Source organism: Bos indicus x Bos taurus, chromosome 24 (genome assembly GCF_003369695.1).
Source record: "Bos indicus x Bos taurus breed Angus x Brahman F1 hybrid chromosome 24, Bos_hybrid_MaternalHap_v2.0, whole genome shotgun sequence".
NCBI lineage: Eukaryota > Metazoa > Chordata > Mammalia > Artiodactyla > Bovidae > Bos > Bos indicus x Bos taurus.
In genome coordinates, this window is record NC_040099.1 from 8611190 (window position 1) to 8632084 (window position 20895).

Below are 20895 nucleotides of genomic sequence, written 5' to 3' on the forward strand. Positions count from 1 at the left end.
CTGTTCCAAAATGAACACTCTCCCAACAGCTCTAAATGTGACCAGAAAATTATTACACAATCTAAAATACACATAATTAAAAACAAACGTGGTAAATAGATAGTGTTAAAAGATAAACTGAGGCATATTAAAAGTATTAGGACTTTATTTGAGCAAAATTTAATTCAGTCAGGTAGTACAAAACCAGAAGATTTCGCGGATGGAGGCTGAGGAGAGTCTTTTATAAAGAAAAAGTGGAAGCAAAATAAGGATTGATTAGCTGTAGTTTACCCCAAGTTGCCTGTTTGTGATTAGTTGTCCTTGTTTCAATTCAGTGACCTTGAGGTATTAATAGGCTTAGATTTTGTTTTGCGTCCACAGGCCACCACGGCATTTGAACCCCTTCATCTACAGACCTCCTTGTTTAATTAATTTAATGATAGTAATTTTAAGATTTCTCAAGTACCATGTTTATCTCCAGTTGTTTTTACTTTTATTTTCATTCATTTAAAGGTTTTAAAATTATTTCTGCAACTTATATGAAGCAAGGGCAAAATGAGACACACAAACCAGGAAATGAATGTGAAACAATACATTTTGAGGATCGTTTTACTAAAAACATACACATGCTTATGCAATAATGTCTGCTTATTTATGCATGCTGCTAAAGTAGAACAACATAATTTTTCAGCTTTTGAGCCTTGAATATTCAGGCATTCACTCACCTAAGTGAACTGTTAGTCGCTCAGTCATATTCGACTCTTTGTGACCCCGTGGACTAAATAGCTTGCCAGGTTCCTCTGTCCTTGGAATTCTCCAGGCAAGAATACTGGAGTGGGTGGCCATTTCTTTCTCCAGGGGATCTTCCCAATCCAGGGATCAAACACAGGTCTCTTGCACTGCAGGCAGATTCTTTACCTACTGAGCCACAAGGGAAGCCCATCCATTTACCTAATATTTACTGAATTTTCTCCAGGCTCCAGGCATACTGTTCCAAGGGTTGAAGATGTATCAGTAAATAAATAGATTTAAATATCCATCCTCATGGAGCTTACATTCTGATTACACGTGAAATATCCTCATGGAAATTCAAGTCAAATTCAAGTATATTAAATTTTGGTCTCCAAAGATTTACTTGCAGCAAATGATCTAGATGCTTCCACTTTTTTAAATATAACAAAAAGTAGGTCTTGAACCAAACAAAACTAATTACTTTAAACATGTTGAAAGAACTGGAAATAATAGAATTCCATAAACTATAACACAGACTAACCCAGTTCTTGGAGTTTAATCACATATTCCTGATTAATCTTCCAAATATAAATATTTACACGTGTTCGGTTCTTCTTTCTTGATGGAAAATGAAGAAACTTTGGGCTGAGAATGAACTGAACTTTCAAAAGTTCTCAAAATATTTTAAACAGGAAACCAGCTGCCTCCACCCACCCATGGCAATATGTTCAAAGTGCAGAACTGCAGGAGTTCAGTGAAGGCTCTGACGGCTCCAAATTATAAGTCAGATGTAGTCCTTGAATTGTATGCCCGTGCAAATAAGATTACAGAAGACGCTGAGAAAATAAAATTATTAGTGAATATGGACCTCTCTACTTTCACAATTGTGTTGTTTTCTTAAAACACATGATTAATTTGGTTTGAAATCACAAGGCTCTGAATAGGAGTATTATAAACTGCAGAGAGTATATTATACCTCTTATGACATGAATGGAAAAAATATAAAAGGAACATGCAAAATTGATTTTGTATATAATTAAAACTTTGCATTTATAGTACTATATTTATTTATGGTATTAAGGATGTTAAACCAATTGTTTTTTTCTTGCTAAGGAGTATTTTAACTCTAAGAAAAACTGAATTGAAATAATGTGTGATTTAGTCACTAAGTCATGTCCTACTCTTGTGACCTCATGGACCACAGCCTGCAAGACTCCTCTGTCCATGGGAGTCTCCAGGCGACTGGAGTGGGTTGCCATTTCCTTCTCTAGGGGATCTTCCTGACCCAGGCATCAAACCAAGCTCTCCTGCATTGCAGCCAGACTCTTTACTGACTGAGCTACAAGGGAAGCCCCTGAAATAATATAGAAAAAGCAAAGGAGAGCAATGAAATTGCTCAAAACTGAACATTCTTATGTAACAAATTGAGATGTATTAATATAGGCATAGATTTCATCACAAATTATCAGAACAGCAGCTAAGAAGATGTTGACGTTTAGAAAAAACGTTGACTTCTTATCTTAGTCACTGTCACTAGATTTATAGCCTATAGATCTATGGACTCTACTAAGAAAAAAATAATATCAATCCTACATTTTGTTCTAATTCTTTAAATTTTAATTAGTATAAAACAAGTAATCAGTTTTCAGATATATCATTGGGGAGAAAAAACCTTAGCCTCAAAAAACAGATATGGTGGTTGTATAATACTTAAGCTACTCTTATAATAATATATCCAAAATCTTGATTTCACTGAGAACATTTCATTTGTAAGGTTCTGTAATTTTAGAGGGGCTTACGCAGTGGATCAGTGGTAAAGAAACCACCTGCAAAGTAGGAGAAGCAAGAGATGTGAGTTCGATCTCTGGGTCAGGAAGATCTTCTGGAGGAGGAAATGGCAACCCACTCCAATATCCCGTGGACAGAGGACCCTGGTGGGCTACAGCCCATGGGGTCCCCAAAAGTGGTAAATGAGTGAGGATGCACACATGTAATCTTAAGAAAGAAAAGACATGAACTATTTAAAGATATAAAAATGTTAGATTTTTATTTGAAGATTCGTTATTCTATGAGATTGTGTAACTTCTTCCCTGGCTATGCTTTCTCCATTTTAGCCAAAATGTATTAGTGATTTGTTTAGACATAGAGTCTCTCAACTTCTCCAATTATCTTTCTAAGGGTCGATGATTCTGTTTGGTTTTTTTTTTTTTTTTTTTTTGGTCCTTTGGCGTAAAAACAGGTAACACTAAAGAAAAAAACAATTTAACCATAAAACAGTTCTCAGCACAACTGCTAATTGATCCAGAATCAGTTTTCATGTGTTTATTTTATTGTGTGCTTAGTTTTCTTATTTCCTTAGTAAAGGCAAGGAAGGACTTAGATTAAAAATGTCAAAATAACAGGAAGTTAATAACCAGTGTTTATATTTCTCAAAAGATCTGGCATTCCAGCCTCTAAAATAGAAAATGTAAGACATATGCAAGGAAAACTGCAAAGAGCTGAAACCAGATTAAACTCAAACATTTTTTTTTTAAACTTGCTTTGCTTATATTTACCTTTCAATCATAAAAAAAATTTTTCTTCAACTCTTTTCCAGGTAATCGTGATGATGCCACAATTTAAACTTCCTCAAAAACTCTATTTTTACTTTTTTTTTTTCTCTCTCTGCTCTCCAAGATTTTTATCTTTTGCTTAATTCATAAAAAGAAGGGGAAAAAAACTAAGAAATGTGTGGATTCCTAGAAACTGTGTTTCATCATTTTTTATCATTTCCTGCTCTTCATACCAATTAGGTTTTCTTAAAAAACATACTGGCACCAGTTATTTCCACAGGTCACCATATGTCACATACTTCTCAGTATCACAAAAATAGAGCTATGGAACATCATCAGAATGGTATAGTGAAACCCAGAGAATACAGGGTTCAGAATCAGAAAACCTAAGGTAAACCTGTTCCTTGAGAAGGTCACCCAAAGACACATCTTCACTTACAACACAGACATAAATATAATGCCTAAATATGACTTATGGTTGCTATGGGAACACTTTGTTTATACTTTGGGGCCCGCACTCTCCAACATGGCAGTCATTGGCCAGACGGACCTGATGAACCCTTGAAATGAGGGAAATGAGGGTCATCTGAACAGAGGTGTACTGTGTGTGTAAATTAGGCACGGCATAGCAAACGAAAATGTAAAATATCTCATTCAAAATTTTATATTGATTATATTTTAGAATAATATTTTAACATATGAGTTACAGAATTTTCCACATTTAGCAAATTGGAACTTTCCTGGTGGCTCTGTCCATGATACAGGAGACACAGGTTTGATCCCTGAGTCTGGAGGATCCCCTGGAAAAAGGAATGGCTAGCCACTCCAGTGTTCATGTCTGTAGAATTCCATAGACAGAAGAGCCTGGTAATCTGAAGTCCATGGGGTCTCAAAGAGTTGGACAAGACTGAACAACTAACAAAGTCACTTTCATTGAGTTAAGTAAACTATACTATTAAGTTACTTCCATATTTATTTTCTGACTTTTTAGTGTAACTTTAAATTGTATATGTTGCTTGAATATATTCCAATTAGACAGTTCTACTCTAAAATATCTAAAAAAAACTAAGGGGTTTCTTTTTCATAGAGAATTGTACAGGAGTAGAAAATTACATTTCAATTTTTTTAATAAAAAAATATGTTCTGTGCCTTTTGGCAATATTTTTCTATCTTACAGAGGTTTTAAACCTATACTTCAAGTTTTCATAATTAATAACAATGGTATTTACAAATATATGCTTAGAAACTGCATTTTATCAATAGTGGAAATCCAGATGAAAGAACTAATGCCTGTTGTTCAGTTGCTCGGTCATGTTCGACTCTTTGTAACCTGATGGACTACAAGACGTCAAGCTTCCCTATCACCAACTCCCAGAGCTGGCTCAAACTCATGTCCATCAACATGAGTTGGTGATAACATCAGTGATGCCATCCAACCATCTCATCCTCTGTCGTCCCCTTCTCCTGCCTTCCATCTTTCCCAGCATCACGGTCTTTTCCAATGAGTCAGTTCTTCGCATCAGGTGGTCAAATTTGGAACTTCAGCTTCAACAATATGCAAGCCTATATCTCTACAAAAACAATGACTTCCACATTGCTAAATCTAATTCATGTTTAATTCCAGGCTTGAAATTCCTGTCTTACTTGACCAATTAGTAGCATTTGTATAAACTGGCCATTCCAACTTTCCAGATCACTCATTTACTTGGCTTCTAGAAAACCCGTTTCTCATGGTTTTCTACCTTACTGATGGTATGTGCTCAGTCATGCCTAACTCTTTGTGGCCCCATGGACTATAGCCCACAAAGCTCCTCTGACCATGGCATTTTTCAGGCAAGAATACTGGAGTGGGTTGTCATTTCCTCCTCCAGGGGAGCTTCCCAACTCAGGGATCGAACCCAATCTCCTGCATTGGCAGGTAGATTCATTACCATTGAGTCACCTGGGAAGCCTCACCTTTCTGATTGCTGCTTCTTATTCCACTTTAGCAAGTCTGTCCCATCGCACACTCCTGAGGTGTAAGTGCTCCAGTGTTGAGTCTTCATACTCTTTCCTCTTCCCCAGTGGCAATCAGTGTAATTGAATGCATCCAGTCCTTTTCCTTCAAATCTACCTACTTCCTGATGTGTACCACAATTATTTCTCCATCCTGAGATCTTCTTTCAGCTCTTGATTCATGTATCCAGCTGACAACATCAGCATTTCAATATTTAATTGACATCTCAAATTTCACATATCCAAAAAACAAATTCTTAACCACCACCCTCTAAACTACTCTTCCTCCTGGCCTCCCTCTATCAGCAAACATTTTATTATTCCAGCTTCTTGGATCAAGCCAAGAGATCATCTCCGATTCCTCTTTTTTTCACACTGCACATGTAAGAGAGTGGTCCTGCTTATAGTTCCATGAATACTGGAGTGTTTCCCATCAAGCTGTGCTAATAGGTCAAATTTATTGTAGTCCCACATCCAAGCTTCCCTTGTGGCTCAGACGGTAAAGTCTGCCTGCAATGCAGGAGACCTGGGTTCAATCCCTGTGTTGGGAAGATACCGTGGAGAAGGAAATGGCAACCCACTCCAGTATTCTTGCCTGGAAAATCTCATGAAGAGAGGAGCCTGGCGGGCTACAGTCCATGGCGTCACAAAGAGTCGGACACGACTGAGCAACTTCACTTTCACTTTGATCCAAGCTTCAGAAGCCGGTAAGTAGATTCATACAGGGTCAACATCCTTAGATCCATTTATTAAGTCATAGTTGCCACAATCAGTGTTTTCAGTCCACACAATCATAAGTTTTATAACTTAATCTTTGTCATTGTTAAAAAAAACAGAGAAGCCTGGGCAGCATCTGAGAATGAGATGAGAGCAGCTCTATGCTGTCTGGTTTTGGCCTGACTCAGTTCTGCTGTTAGTTTAACCTCCAGGAGATCCTGAACTAAGGATGAAATGAAGGGTGGTCCAGTGGATAAGAGTCTGCCTTGCAATGCAGGAGACACTTCGGCCCCTGGCCAGGGAAGATCCCATGGAGCAACTGAACCCGCGCACCACATCTACTGAGCCCACGCTTTACAGCCTGTGCTCTGCAACAAGATGCCACTGCAAATGAGAAGCCCACTGCAACCAGAGAGTGGCCCCTGCCTGCCGCAACTAGAGAAAGTCCACGCATAGCAATGAAGACCCAGTGCAGCCAAAAATAAATAAATATTTTTTTAAGATTATTTTAAAAAGATGGAATGAAGCACACCTGAACCCTTACACAACAGCTGCAATTACTCAAGCTTCTACCTAGGAACAGCTTACGAATAGAATCTTCCAGAACTATGTTAAACTCCAGGGGTTGTCTGGTGCTTCCTCTGCCACCCCTCGTCTTTACTACAAAGGGTTACTATCCCCCGAGCACTTACAATATGTGAGTTATGTTTTTACCTCTTTCAGATGATGAGCAAACAGAAGAAAGGAATCTATGAATCTACACTGAATAATAAAGCCATTAGAACTTTGGCAGCCATCAGAAATTCAACTTTTGACATAATGCCGTCATAATCCTAAATTCACTAAGGGAGGAAATGAAAGACTCTGTGAAAAACCCTCAGAACTATTTCCATAAAAACTAAAGTTGTTTCAGGCTCCTCTTTACTGAAATATTGTCACTTTACCCCCTGTTACATTTCTAAATGGTTCCTGCATCTTAGAAACATATGTTCATGAGTCAGTGGCTGACAGACTCACTTCTGTTTTTTTTGAAACTTTAATTCTACAAATTAAAAGCAAGCATTAGGATAAAATACTATTTGTAAGTTCTGCAATGAGCATATTTTTCCTACCCAATACTAAGGATATCTCTGTCTTCACATACCAAAAAAATGCTTCTATCAGAACTTTAATTTCAAATATCTGTATATCTTTGTTACACCTAACAGCAATTCTTGGCAAATGTCATTGATTATAAATCACACAGGTAATAACACATACAGAAAGAAGAATAATCCTCTGCAAAGCTATGATTTCAGTCAAATGGCCTTGAGCCCAACCCATCTTCTCTTTGATGGTCTGATTTTCTCCAATAAAATATCTATTTCTTTTTTTTAGTTACCAAATTCTCAATTCACACTTGATCACAGATGAGCATCTATAATCGATAAGGCCACAGAGGATGGGGCTATACAAAATCCCCTCTCTGGGAAAGAATCTTGGAAGTCAGCCTAGATCTAGTTAATTTAATTGAATAATTATAATATCATAAAGCCAGTGACCAAAGCATTTGAAATGACAAATAATTTCAACAATGAAAAGTTTAAAAGGGTGAATCTTTACATTTCAACTATCTTTATCTCTTTGGATGCTTGGCAAAAGATATTACTTCAATAAATCCTACTTAAGTGATAGCAAGCTTCTAAAATAGTACATTTCTAAAATGATATCATAGAAATTATACATATATATCCAAAACTCATTATTATAACATAAGGAACTTTTATAATTTTATTTCACTAAAAATACTTAAAAATAGAGAAGAAGAAAATGAATGCTATTGAAGAGACTAGTTCCGTGCTCTTTAGAGGAAAAGCAAAATAATACGTTTAAGGTTTGGCTATTTGAAGGGGAAAGTGTTGTTCATAGGTTCTATTATTTTTACTACCTGTACACTCTTCTCAACATAATCTATTAGCAGCATAAATTTTATATATGCTCTTCACCCACTGAAATAAAACTTACAGGATAATTTTCTTTGGTAATAATTGTATCTCCATAATTTTAAGAAGATGGGGTCACTAGGCATTCATTCATAGCCCACATTTTAAAAAAAGGAATGGCAGTGTGTTCCCAATGTCATTTCATTTCCAGTCACTTCATTTATTTCATTTGTGAATAAGTAATATTAGATGAAAATCAGAGATGAAATTTCCTTTGAGAAATCAAAATATATCTCCTTTGAGTATGAATACAACATTCAAGAAAATAACAGAGACAAACAAAAGAGCTGAATACGAGAACAGCCAACTTAAATGTGAAGACTGCTTATTTTCTTCGTTCTATTCCAAGGGCGAGAGGGGGCCACCTGAGGGGAATGTGATTGGCTTGGTCTACAGTTGCTGGAATTGATCTGCCTGTGGTCTTACCACCCACTCCCGGGGCTCGCTTACCCCGAAGCCCACTCCCAACCATCTCGCTAACTCCTGCCAGATTTACATTCCTAAAATACCAGTGCAGCAGAGTGGAAGAGCTCTGGAGCCAGAAAGACATTGTTTGGAATCCTGTTTCTCTTATCATATCTGTGGCTTTAAAGAAATCATCTAACATTTTTGAACATCAGATTCCTTTATGTATAACATGAAGATACTGTGTAAAATGAAGTTCATTTGATTGCATAGCTGTCAAAATTCTAGATACGTATGTAATTACCTTGCACACAGAAGCCCCCTTACATGTTGAAAATATTTCAACGATGAAGAAGAAGCTTATGGTTAAGAAGAATAAGATGATGAAGAAGGAAGAAGAGGATGAGTAGAAGAAATTTGCATCTTCAGAAATTTGTAATTGCCATCTCTGTATACTATATAAGGACAAAATTAATGTGTGAGTTGTAAGATGCTCCATAGCTCTGTCTTTCTTTCTAATGAGCACAGTGTCTACTACTCACAAGGTATATTTTTTTTTTGCTCCAGTGAGATGGGAGCAGATGGGCTACTGGGATGATGGGCTACTCATCCCTAGCCTAGCTGGCTCTATATTAATTTTTGTCTTAAAACACTTTGCTTCAACCACTTCTACATTATAGAAGAGTCTTTTGGGTTGTTAGCTACTATTCAAGTTCCACTGATTTTTTTTCTTTTTTAGATTATGAAAGTATGATAGCAGATTTACAGGAGACTTGGAAAATACAGAACAAAGTTACATGTAGTTCCCCTATATATTACAATCATTTAAGTAGATAAGATGTTTAATTGGAGTTTCAGTATCAAATGCTCGAAAATTAATAGAAAGAAAAATAGAAAAGTAGAAGGATACAGTAGACCTGAAAAGTACTCTGAACCAATTCAATGTAATGAAGGTTTATACAATTTTCACACAACAGGAGGATACAAATTCTATTCAAGTTCCCATAGACTATAAACTAGGAGACACTGGAACATATCCAGGGAGATAAAACAAAGTGCAAAAATTTCATGGTTTAAAGGTATTAAAATCCTACATAGTCTGTTCTCTTATCACTGTGGAAATTCCACTGATTTTTTAAACTTCAACTCAGGCATCCAGACTTTTCTTTCAAGGTGTCTGTAAAATCATAAATTTCAAGGCTACACCCATAGTGAGGCACCACAAGCTATGTCCCTGTGTCAAAGAAATACTGAATCCAATGAAAACACATGAAAGCTTCAAAAGAGCTCCCACTGAATGATGTTATCTCACAAGGAAGCTACTTTTTAAAGTTTTGGGGGAAATGCAATTCATATAAAACATTTTTCCAAATACTCAAATACACATCGATATTAAATCAATATTGCAAAATTACACAAAACTTATACAACTGTTGTATCACTAGGTTTTCAAAACTCCTTTCTAATCTAATGCTTCTGTAAAACTATGGAGAAAAGTCAGAATTAGAAACTAATTTATATGTGAGGATATTTGACAATAAAATGATTAACCACAAAATATTTAATCAAAAGTTGTAACAATACTCTATCCCACAAAAATATTAGCAAACGTGTACTCAGATGATTGTAGAAAATAGGAAAGCTAGTGCTCCTGTAAGCAAGAATATCAAGAAATATCACCGTGCATTTCAAAGCTATGTTACACATTTATAATTATATTGTTTAAAAGAATATCTCCTTTTTATTTCTATTTAACAGCTTTGCTCACTCAACCTTCATTTCATAATTTATCTTTGCAGGAAACATAAGCAAATACTTCTCAGAGGCTATGATTTCTTCAGTTCTGTAATGAATTTCTCTAAATATCCATTTCCTTTTATTTTATATAGGATTGTATTATTTTATGTCTCTTCTCCACACTACCCAGGTAACTTACATAGAGAAATCAATATTAATGCTAAGTTTAAAGTATACTTTTCTGCTAACAGTGACAGGAATTCAGGACACAGACCAGCAAAATGAAAATAACTCTAAATGCACGAGGCATACATAGGAGGATTTTCATAGAAATTCTACTTTATTTTTACTCTAAGAATATAAACTACTTCAAACACATTGGCTAACTCATTCATTTGGAACTACAAGACAAGGTCTTATTGTCAACATATCTTACTGTCTAAATTTAGAGTTGAAAAATCTTACCTGAGTTTTGTTAGTATACAGTTTTTTTTTTTTTTTTTTTTTTTACAAAACTGGAAATGTATGACAAGCTGCCAGGAGAAATAATACCAATGTGGGAAATAGAAGAGGGAGGGAAGAAATCACGTCCACTTTAAGAAGAAACATCCATTCCCTCTGTTTTCCAGACCTATGATAGTTTTGTTTTGGATCTTATAAGCAACTGTCTTTTTCTTTGCTCTGAAAACAACACAGGTTCTGCCCCAGCAGGAAAATATAAAAATTAAATAAAAAGCCACAAGGTTATTAAGCATCTTACCCTCTGGGCTGGCTGGGCTGCTCCGGCGGCTCAGTGTTACAGACACATGTGTAAACAGGAGAATTCCCTGCATCCTTTTCTCATCTGTATAGCTCTGGGGTCCAGGCCAACAGGATTATTTCCAGCATTAAGGCCACTCCACACTAACTCGAAGAAGATTCCCATTGGTTGTGAAGTTTTATCAAAACCAATACCACAACACCCTCCGTGGATCACAAGTGAGCGATCCGAAAGGAAATCGTTTGACTGTTCCCTAACTCAGCACCGTAATCCAATGCTTCTACACAACCTATTTGAAATTTTACTGTGCATAATAAAAGGAGAAACACTCACCCCTTCATCACCCACCAGTGTGTTTAATGTTTAATAGCAATTTGCATAACTTGCAGCAGTAACAGAAAATTTGGCAAACAAAAAGAATCTATCTGCAAAAGATTTAAAGAAAGATTATAATGCAGATGACAGGAACAATAGGAAGCATCATTGGTTCAGTCTGATCTTTATTAGACTGTGTCCCCAAAGAAAAAAGAATATGTAATAAACCACTTGGGTATAGAAATCAAGATACAGAAACCGTTTGTCAGAACCTTTGATTTCAGTCGTGTAGGCAAGAACTGTGAGCTGCAGACTCCTGGGCCCCCAGAAAGAGCTCTCTGGCCCTTGGCCTGGGGGAAAAAAAAACAAATGGAGTGACCTTCCAGAGACATGATGCAGCTGTCAGGAAGTGTTCTGATGAATGGGTGATGGCAGACCACAAAAAAAAAATTTTTTTTCTAGTTGAATTAACAGCATGGAATGTCCAAAGTTTTTTTCAGAGGAGAGGGCAGAAAAAACAGTCACTGTATTCTTATATTAATAAATAGCATGAAAACAGCATTTGAAAGTTAGGGAGTTAATATTTTCAAATGATTTTATTCTTTCTCCCTTTTTAATCCAGAGGAATATTCTTGGCTGTATAACCTGCTTGTGCTTAGCCGCTCAGCTATGTCTGACTCTGTGCAACCCCATGGACTGTAACCCGTCAGGCTCCTCTGTCCATGGGATTTTCCAGACCAGACTACTGGACTGGGTTGCCATTTCCTTCTGCGGGCGATCTTTCCGACCCAGGGATCAAACTTGCATCTGGGGTGTCTCCTGGTTTGCAGGCAGATTCTTTACCTGCTGAGCCATCGGGGAAGTCCCAACTGTATAACAGATCCATCATCTATTTTCTAGTGAAGAGCATCCTTTCATTCTTCCTGATACAATGGAGGGGTGACCTCTCCCCCACAGAAAGTGAACCCTCTGAGGTTTCCTTCCATCCTGTCTTTTCAGAAGATGTGCTCAGTTACTATACCCTTCTCTTACTGAACTCTCCTTTCCTCTGGGTTTTCCCCATGAGATCTTAAACACCATCAGTTCTTCGGCAAGTCTCAGGTATGCCAACGGATCTTGCTTTCAGGTGGGTCATCGTCCCCTGGAGTTAGCGTTCTCTTCTGTTTCACGGTAAGATAACTGAAAGACATCTTTTCAGCCAAGAACTCCACTTAATCTGCCCACTACTCCCTTTAGCTCACCAAAGTGACTGTCTCTGAAAACACATACTTGCCCCTCCACACACACAGGCACACGCGTTCACACACAGGCACTATTTTTCACTTCACAGACTCCTCTCAGCCTCCGTGCTACTCGGCCCCTATGTAGCCCTTGATATTGCTCACCACAGCACCGACGTGAAGACTTCTCGGATCTCAGCACTACATCCTCCTGGTCTCCCTTGTGACCGCTCACTTTTCTCTCCCCTCCCTCTGGAGGTGGCCCTTTCCCCCTCATCCTTACATCCTTCAGTGTGTCTACATGTAAATCTATTACCTCTCTGGATAATGTCACCCATTCTAACGGTTTCAATGATCACCTTTCCTTCCGACTGATTTCCAAATACTTACATTTGGATCCAATCCTCTTCTGAGTCTCCAACACTCATATATATATCAACACACTATACTCTGCTACTAGAAAAGATGACAATATAGCATCAAGTTATTTAAAACTGAAATCATCATCTTTCCATGGACTAGCTGCATCATTTGCCTTAGTAATGCCAACCTGTCTTACACTTTGCTAAAAAAAAAAAAATTATATATATATATATATATATGTGTGTGTGTGTGTGTGTGTGTGTGTATTCTGGACGTCATCCTTGACTTCTATCTGTATTCAATGCAACATCACTTGCTTTTGACTTTACTTCAGTAATCTGCCCAGTCCTCTCTCTTCCCCCTGCAACAATCCTGGTTCAGGTAACAGTCATAACCTGTCTGGATCACTGCAGTGTCTTCCGAAATGATCCCTCTGCCTCCAAGCTTGTTCTTCTACATCTTTAGTAAGAGCTCATGTTGTGTGTGTTAAGTCGCTTCAGTTGTGTTTGATTCTTTGTGACCCAGTGGGCTGTAGCCCACCAGGCTCCTCTGTCTATGGGATTCTCCAGGCATGAATGCTGGAGTGGGTTTCCATGCCCTCTTCCAGGGGATCTTCCTGACCCAGGGCTCGAACCCACATCTTTTATATCTCTTGAATTGGCAGGTGGGTTCTTTACCACCAACGCCACCTATGAAGCCCTTAGTAAGAGTTATAGTTGCTTATTTCTAATACTCCTGCTACTTGAAATCTCTAATGATTTTTAACCGTCTTATCAAATCCCTTCTTCAAAATACATTTGCCAGAATGCAATGTTTCTTGATTAATGTTTAGTCTTCTATGCCACCATCCAGTCTCTCGAGCTAGAAATAATTTTATTATTCTTGAGTCCTCATTCCTCTTCACCCTTTGAATATGACAACACACTTTCATAGCAAATCCTGAAAGAATGTCTATTTGTCTATCTCCACTTCATCTCCCCCAGCTCTTTTGAATTCACACCAATCAGATTTATGTTTTAACACATCAATTATTTTACTGGCAAATTTGTAAATTAAGCGAGTAAAATCTGACTGTGTATGGAGGCACTGTCTCAGTTGGAACTGTCGAGTGAAGGCTCTCTTGTTCCACACAGCTTTACTTTCCTTGGGGTCAGAATGTGGAGTAGGTGCCCTGCTTTGTCCTTATGGCCAAACCTGGCTCACAAATGCTTTGTTGACTGACAGCATGGTACCTCTCAGCATCGTAGAAACAAGGTTGTCCCTCACCTCCGTCTGAGTTCAGACAGTGCACTGCCACTATGACTTATCACACACACACACATACATACACACACACACACACACACACACACACCCCATTATGTTAACATTCCATATCCCATAAAAAGGAAGAGGCACCTAATTAAAAAGGAGGAGAAAATTCAGCCTTGGAATTTTCATAATTTGCTGGCCAGTTCACAATAGCTTAAGGCACTCTGCACACATCATTGAAAGCTGATTTTTGCGTTTATTCCAGTTTCACTTTATATGTTAGGTCTTCCCGGTGAATTCTGATATTTGCTCACCAGTATTATTTCTCTACTTCCTCCCTACGAAAAGAATTTTTATTTTTGTTTGGGGCAACAGTGTAGTCAGGTTAAAAAGCAGAACAAAAAAACACCTTATGTTACCAAGACTCCCAGTATGAACACACTCGGCCACACAGTACGACTTTACCAGTGAGATGAGAGTGAGAGTCTGAAGAACATTTTTGGGGAAGCTTTGTCTTGCTCATGGGGCTGCCTCTTCATTCTCTCTTCTTTCTTCCATGAACAAGGACAGGAGGCTCGAAGTGGAGAAGCAGTGTTTTTGTTTTTGTTTTTGTTTTTTTTTTAACGTATTTATTTAATTTTAGCTGTGCTGGGTCTTCCAGAGAAGGCAATGGCACCCCACTCCAGTACTCTTGTCTGGAAAATCCCATGCACAGAGGAGCCTGGTGGGCTGCAGTCCATGGAGTCGCTAAGAGTTGGACTCGACTGAGCAACTTCACTTTCACTTTTCACTTTCATGCATTGGAGAAGGAAATGGCAACCCACTCCAGTGTTCTTGCCTGGAGAATCCCAGGGACGGGGAGCCTGGTGGGCTGCTGTCTATGGGGTCACACAGAGTGGACACGACTGAAGCAACTTAGCAGCAGCAGCGGCAGTGCTGGGTCTTCACTGCTGCACAGGCCTCTCTCTAGTCTCGGGGAGCAGGGCCTTCTCGGGGTTGGCTTCTCTTGCTGTGGCCCAGGGGCTCTAGGGTACACGGGCTCAGTAGTTGCAGCTCCTGGGCTCTAGAGCACAGGCTCAGTAGTTGTGGCGCTCGGGCTTAGCTGCTCCAAAGCTCGGGAGATCTTACCAGATCAGGGATCATACCCGTGTCTCCTGCATCGGCAGCGGGATTCTTTACCACTGAGCCATCAGGGAAGCCCAGAGAAGCATTCTTCAACTGATTGTAAGGTCACGAGGTCAGGACTTAGATGGAAGTCACAGTGGGAAGGGCAGGAGGAGCTGGGACCGCAGTTAGCTCATGTGGACTTTGGGGATGGGAGGAGCAGAGAAGTCATCCTTGTAACCCACTGGCATCAGGTTTCTCCTCCAGCCTTCTTTATTAGCGTGGGAGCTGCAGGCCAATAAAGAGCTGTAACACCATCTAACTGCAGGAACCATGGGGAATAAGTTCTCATCAGAATGGACTTTCCTCGGGATCCTTATCACCTAGTTGAGGAAGGCTGAAGAAACCATGAAACTGAAAACCCCCGCAGCAACCTTTACCCAGTTTTACAGCTGTTTCTCACCATCTCCACGAGGCCTTTCCTGATTCCCACGGAAAGAGTTGATGCTGCAGCCAAAGGCGATGTTCATGACTTATTTACATGTGTGTTTCCTCAGCTAACTGTGAATTTTTTATTATTATTATTTTTATTTTTAAAAATATTTATTTCAGCTGTGCTGGGTCTTCATTGTTGCGCACGGGCTTTCTCCTGCTGCAGTGAACAGGATCTACTCTAGTTGGGGTGGGTGGGCTTCTCCTCCTGGTGGCTTCTCTTGTTGCAGAGCAGGAGCTCTAGAACGTGGGCTCAACAGTTGTGGTGCATGGGCTTAGTTTCCCCAGGGCATGTGGGATCCTCCCCAACCAGGGGTCGAACCCATGACCCGTGTTGGTGGGTGGATTCTTAACCACTGGATCACCAAAGAAGTCTCGTAAATTTCTTAAGGATGTAATGCTGTGTTTGTCTTCCAATCTTTTGCAAATAGGAAAATAAGTCAATGAGTAAACGAATGAAGGTATAAATGGATAGGTGAATAAATGTATGGATGACCTATAAAAGCAATGAAGAAAACAAAATTAATGAGGGTATCTCAAGATGGGGCAACTTGTAGAGAAAATGAATTAGAAAGATATACTCTAAAACACTGAACTAGTGTTTGGTGATTTAAAATTTTTTCCTTTTTTCTGTTTGTATAATTGAAAGAGTAGTGTCAAACATTACACGTGTATGCCTCTCACTGACCAAGTAAGAAAAACAGAAATATTGACAAAGTATGACAAATGGAAAAGATTTTCCTGTGGACCTTGGATTCAGCTGTTTTGTTAACTTTTAATTGTTACAATTTTAATATCATTAACAGTATTTGTAGGTTATCCTAAAGCAACATATAATTGCCTCAGTAATGTTTTATAAATGAGGGGACTGACATTCTCAGAGACATGACTTTGAGGTCTGTCTGATACCAGGGCCTCTTCTTTTTAAAATATGTTCTATCAGGGATCTGATTTACTTTTATTACATCTTTTGCCTTAACTTTTCCCTCAATTGAAAAAACACAAATAGAGTTGGCTTTGTATTACAAATTGTACATTGTGCTTATAAAGAAATTCTGGACACTGTGAGACAATAATTTCCATTTCTAGAACAATGAGAGAGAAGTAATACTTTCTCTAACTCAGCAGTGAGACTCACACATTGACATGCAGATTTATGTGACTGATGGATGTGGATAGGCACAAGTTAGTTTAATAAAAGATGTGGCTTCCCAGCCTGTCTCTTGATTGATGAAGGATGTATTTGTAGAGTGACAGTGTGCGCCATGATTTCGTGCATACTCGTTTCTAATCTGATTTCAAATCACCTAGTGCGTTTCAATCAAAACCAAAATTGGCTTCCTTGCAGGAAAAAAGGACACTGTATATAAAGTGCTTAAAACAGACCCAACATTAAGTAAGTAAGGCTATCATTAGTGCTAATTATTTTTTAAACCTTTTATTTTCTGTTGGGGTACAGCTGATTAACAATGTTGTGATAGTTTTAGGAGACCAGGGAAGGGACACAGCCATACATTTACATGTATCCATTCTGCCCCAAACTCCCCTCCCATCCAGGCTGGCACATAACATTGAGCAGAGTTCCACGGGCTATACAGTAGGCCCTTGTTGATTCATTTTGAATACAGCAGTGTGTACATGTCCATCCCAAACTCCCTAACTATCCCTATTGTTAATTATTTTTTTAAAGTAGTCTGTTGACTTAATTTCAATGTCTTCAAAATATTTTAAAGCAAATTTTTTGTATTCTAAAAAGGAGCAGGAAGCAGATATGAGCACAATCAGTTTGATGATATAATTTCTTTTGTTGCCTCTCTGCATGGGAGCTTCATGGTCATGATCTTGCTCTGGTGCCCAACTCATAGGCCTAATGAAAACAATTAGATTTATTACTTGGGCTTGTATTAAGCATGTGGTGAACTTCTCAGTGAGACTTTGTGAAATTATAATAAATTCATCTTTGTGAGACTTTGAACAATCCTTGGGAATATGTACTTATGAGACAATGGTCCAGAGACAGTAATTTCCTTTTAAATCATAAGATATATTTTACATAATTAGGATTGAACATTTAGTCATTGGGTGTTGATCAAGCTCATAGAAGTCAGTTTGTCACCTCTTAATTAATCACAGTGTGATATACTTCATGGTTTGGAAGGATTTCTCAAACTCAGCACTGTTGACATTTGGACCAAATAACTGTTATGTGGACCTGTCCTGGGCACTGTAGGGTGTTTAGCAGCATCCCTGGCTTCTGCTCATTAGTCACCAGCAGAACATCCAAACTGTGATGACAAGAATGTTTCCAGACATTGCCAAATGTCCCCTAAGGGGCAAAAACTCTATTGGTGGAGATTCTTTGTTTAGAGTGAGGGAGCAGTGGGAGGGTAAGACTAAGACACGGCTTCGCTCTGCGAATAAGGAGCTGTCAGCTGTGGGTAAAGGGATTCTCTCATTCCCAGCCTTGTTTTCCCCATGTATACAGCCAGGAAATTGGACTGGATACTCCCATTAGGCTTCTTAATCTCTTTCTCTTTCACACACAGAGACATACACACACACCACCACCACTCTACTCACACTTTTCAAACACAGTCCCTCATGCAATCTGTGCATGTTAGGGTAATCAAATGCAAAGGGAATGAAAACAAAAATGTTTAAACCTTACAGAAGACATTTTTACAGCAGGGAACCCATTTCTAATTCGTTTTACAATGTTATGATCAACTTTTCTTGGTAACTTAAACTCCAGAATGACCGCATATTCAAAAACTAAAGAGCTTCTCCTTGATGCGTCTAAACTGATAATGCCAAGAATCATTTTTTCTTGAGAGTACAATTTAACATTCAGCGAGTGAAGTGTAACAAAGTGTAAAAAGTATGGCAAAGCTTCAGGAAAATAGACCCTGAAGAATGAAGAAAAGAGACTCCACTGGTAGTGAAATACACTCAAATAATCTACTCAAAAATAAGACTTAAAGTAAGTGTTCTTGCCTGGAGAACCCCAGGGACGGGGGAGCCTCGTGGGCTGACGTCTATGGGGTCACACAGAGTTGGACACGACTGAAGTGACTTAGCAGCAGCAGCAAAGAGCCTGTGGTATCTAGAGCTTGCTTTCCTGATCTCCATGCACACACCACAGTGGGAAACCTCCTGAATCAGGCTCACAAAGTCCTTGTCCGGGGTCCCTTCAGGGGCCAGGTCTGCTGGGTAAACAAATGTCCCCTCTACAGCAGCCTCCACTGACACCAACACCTCACCTGCAACACAGGGAGGTAAGGATTCTTCTGAATCTGCAAAAACAGACGCCAACAGAGCCTGGCATATGTGTGCATGTGTGCATGCTAAGTTGCTTCAGTCATGTCCAACTCTTAGCAACCCGATGGACTGTAGCCCTCCAGGCTCCTCTGTCCATGGGATTCTCCAGGCAAGAATACTGGAGTGGGTTGCCATGCCCTTCTCCAGGGGATCTTCCCAATCCAGGGATCGAACCTGCACCTCCTGCGACTACTTCATTGTAGGTGGACTGTTTACTGCTGAGCCACCAAGGATGCCCCTGGCATATAGCGTACACTCAATTAAATGGCAGGTATAAAAATAACGGTAACATCATCATCACCATTATCATATAGATTTGACTATACAGCAAACATGAAAGAAGTGAATGATATTCTTTTTATTCTAAGCACTTTAAAGGAGGAAATGTCCCTCAGGATTTTATTTAATTCTGGCAAAGCACTATTGCAAAATTCAAATCTTTTTTATTTCCAGCTATTGTAAATTAGAGTGTTACAGTGGCAACTCTGAACTGCCAGAGGGGAATTAACCTCTGATAAAGATCAAGCATGACTGAGAATATTAAACTCTAACACAGAAGCAAAAGATAAACAAAAACATTGGTTTAATTTAAGTAAAAAAGAACTATGTAGAACCACTAGCTAATTAAATAAAGACACCGATATTTTCAATACATATATCCCATTACCCAGGCTTAATTTCTACTGACTTTGGAAAACTATGGGAGAAAAGAAATAAAGAATTGAGGTTCACATTTTTTTTTAATATTTTTGAAGGCAATTTTATTTTGGTATATTGCTACACAATAAGTATGCAGAGATGTATATGTTAATTTTTTCATGAATTTTAAAATGTTCCAAATCAATAAAAACAGAAATAATTTGGTGATGAGTCAAATAAAAATGTATAGTTTAATCCAATCCTGGAAGTTCAAAAATAAAAATATGCTAAAATTGTGCCTATAAACATGATTAAACATCTTCCCAAGAGAATTCAATGATGACAATGTATTTGGTAGGATAGTATAAGAACAGGACTATAATTGTTTCCTCAAGGAGAAATTGCATTGTTACTGGTTCAGATTGGAAAATTTAGACCAGAAAATTTATCTTTCTGGTTACACAACAGAAAATTAACAAAAGATAACTGTAATAAAAGAAGTTTGTGTTTTTACAATCTTTTGTTGATTTTTTTTTTATAAACACTCAGAATGCTTCAGGACTATTCTATTTATAATATCTCTTAGATCTCAAAATTAAAATTAATTAAAAATAATTTTAGTGATAATGTATATTATCACTTTACCTGAAATAATATACAAGGCTTGGCAATAAGTGTTGTTATGAAAATCTTTTAAAATACCCATACTGGATACTTTTGCCTTCTATTTATTCTGCAAATCGTCATACATGACAAAGTCAAATGACACTGCCAGCAATTTAAAAAAATAACAATTGTATTTTAGTATTTTGACAGTTTACAGTCATAATTAACCCAAGAAATTATTTTTCACATTGGCTTTCAAAATGTTTTTAATGTAGTAAAAGCCTTTCTTTTAAGAATAAAAAATACAGTAATATTACACAGAAGTCTTGTATGTCAAAAGTGGAACTTCTTCCATTAATGCTTGGAGAAAGGCTTGGATACCTGCCCACTTGGAAAGTCTCCTCATATCTAATTTCCTCCAACAATGGCCCTTGGAGATCATCCACAGACTCCCCAGACTCTAAGGAGCACTTTGGAAAACAACTAATATAATAAAGTCATTATTTTACAGATAAAGAATCTTGACTTCAGCAAAGAAAAATTACATGTCCAGATTTTTTTGTCCACCCACTCAGCCTTCTCATGTTAATTTCTTGAGTACTTAAATATGTTTTGGTCATAAACATTTATTACATAATTAATGGATATTTGAGAGATTAGAAAATACAAATAAGCATAAATAAACTATTATCCCTGAACTCCATGATCAAATAAGTAATGAAGACATC

The 20895-nt window shown here is 38.1% G+C and overlaps 1 protein-coding gene across 1 annotated transcript in view; it reads right to left on the bottom strand.

Moving 5' to 3' along the window:
* CCDC102B (coiled-coil domain containing 102B) overlaps positions 1-11097 on the bottom strand; it is a 277418-nt gene extending 266321 nt beyond the window's left edge. Inside the window, exon 1 of the mRNA XM_027525911.1 lies at positions 10860-11097. The gene's annotated coding sequence lies outside the window, so the exon portion shown is untranslated. The remainder of the gene's footprint in view (positions 1-10859) is intronic.
* Between the last annotated feature and the right edge of the window lie 9798 nt (positions 11098-20895).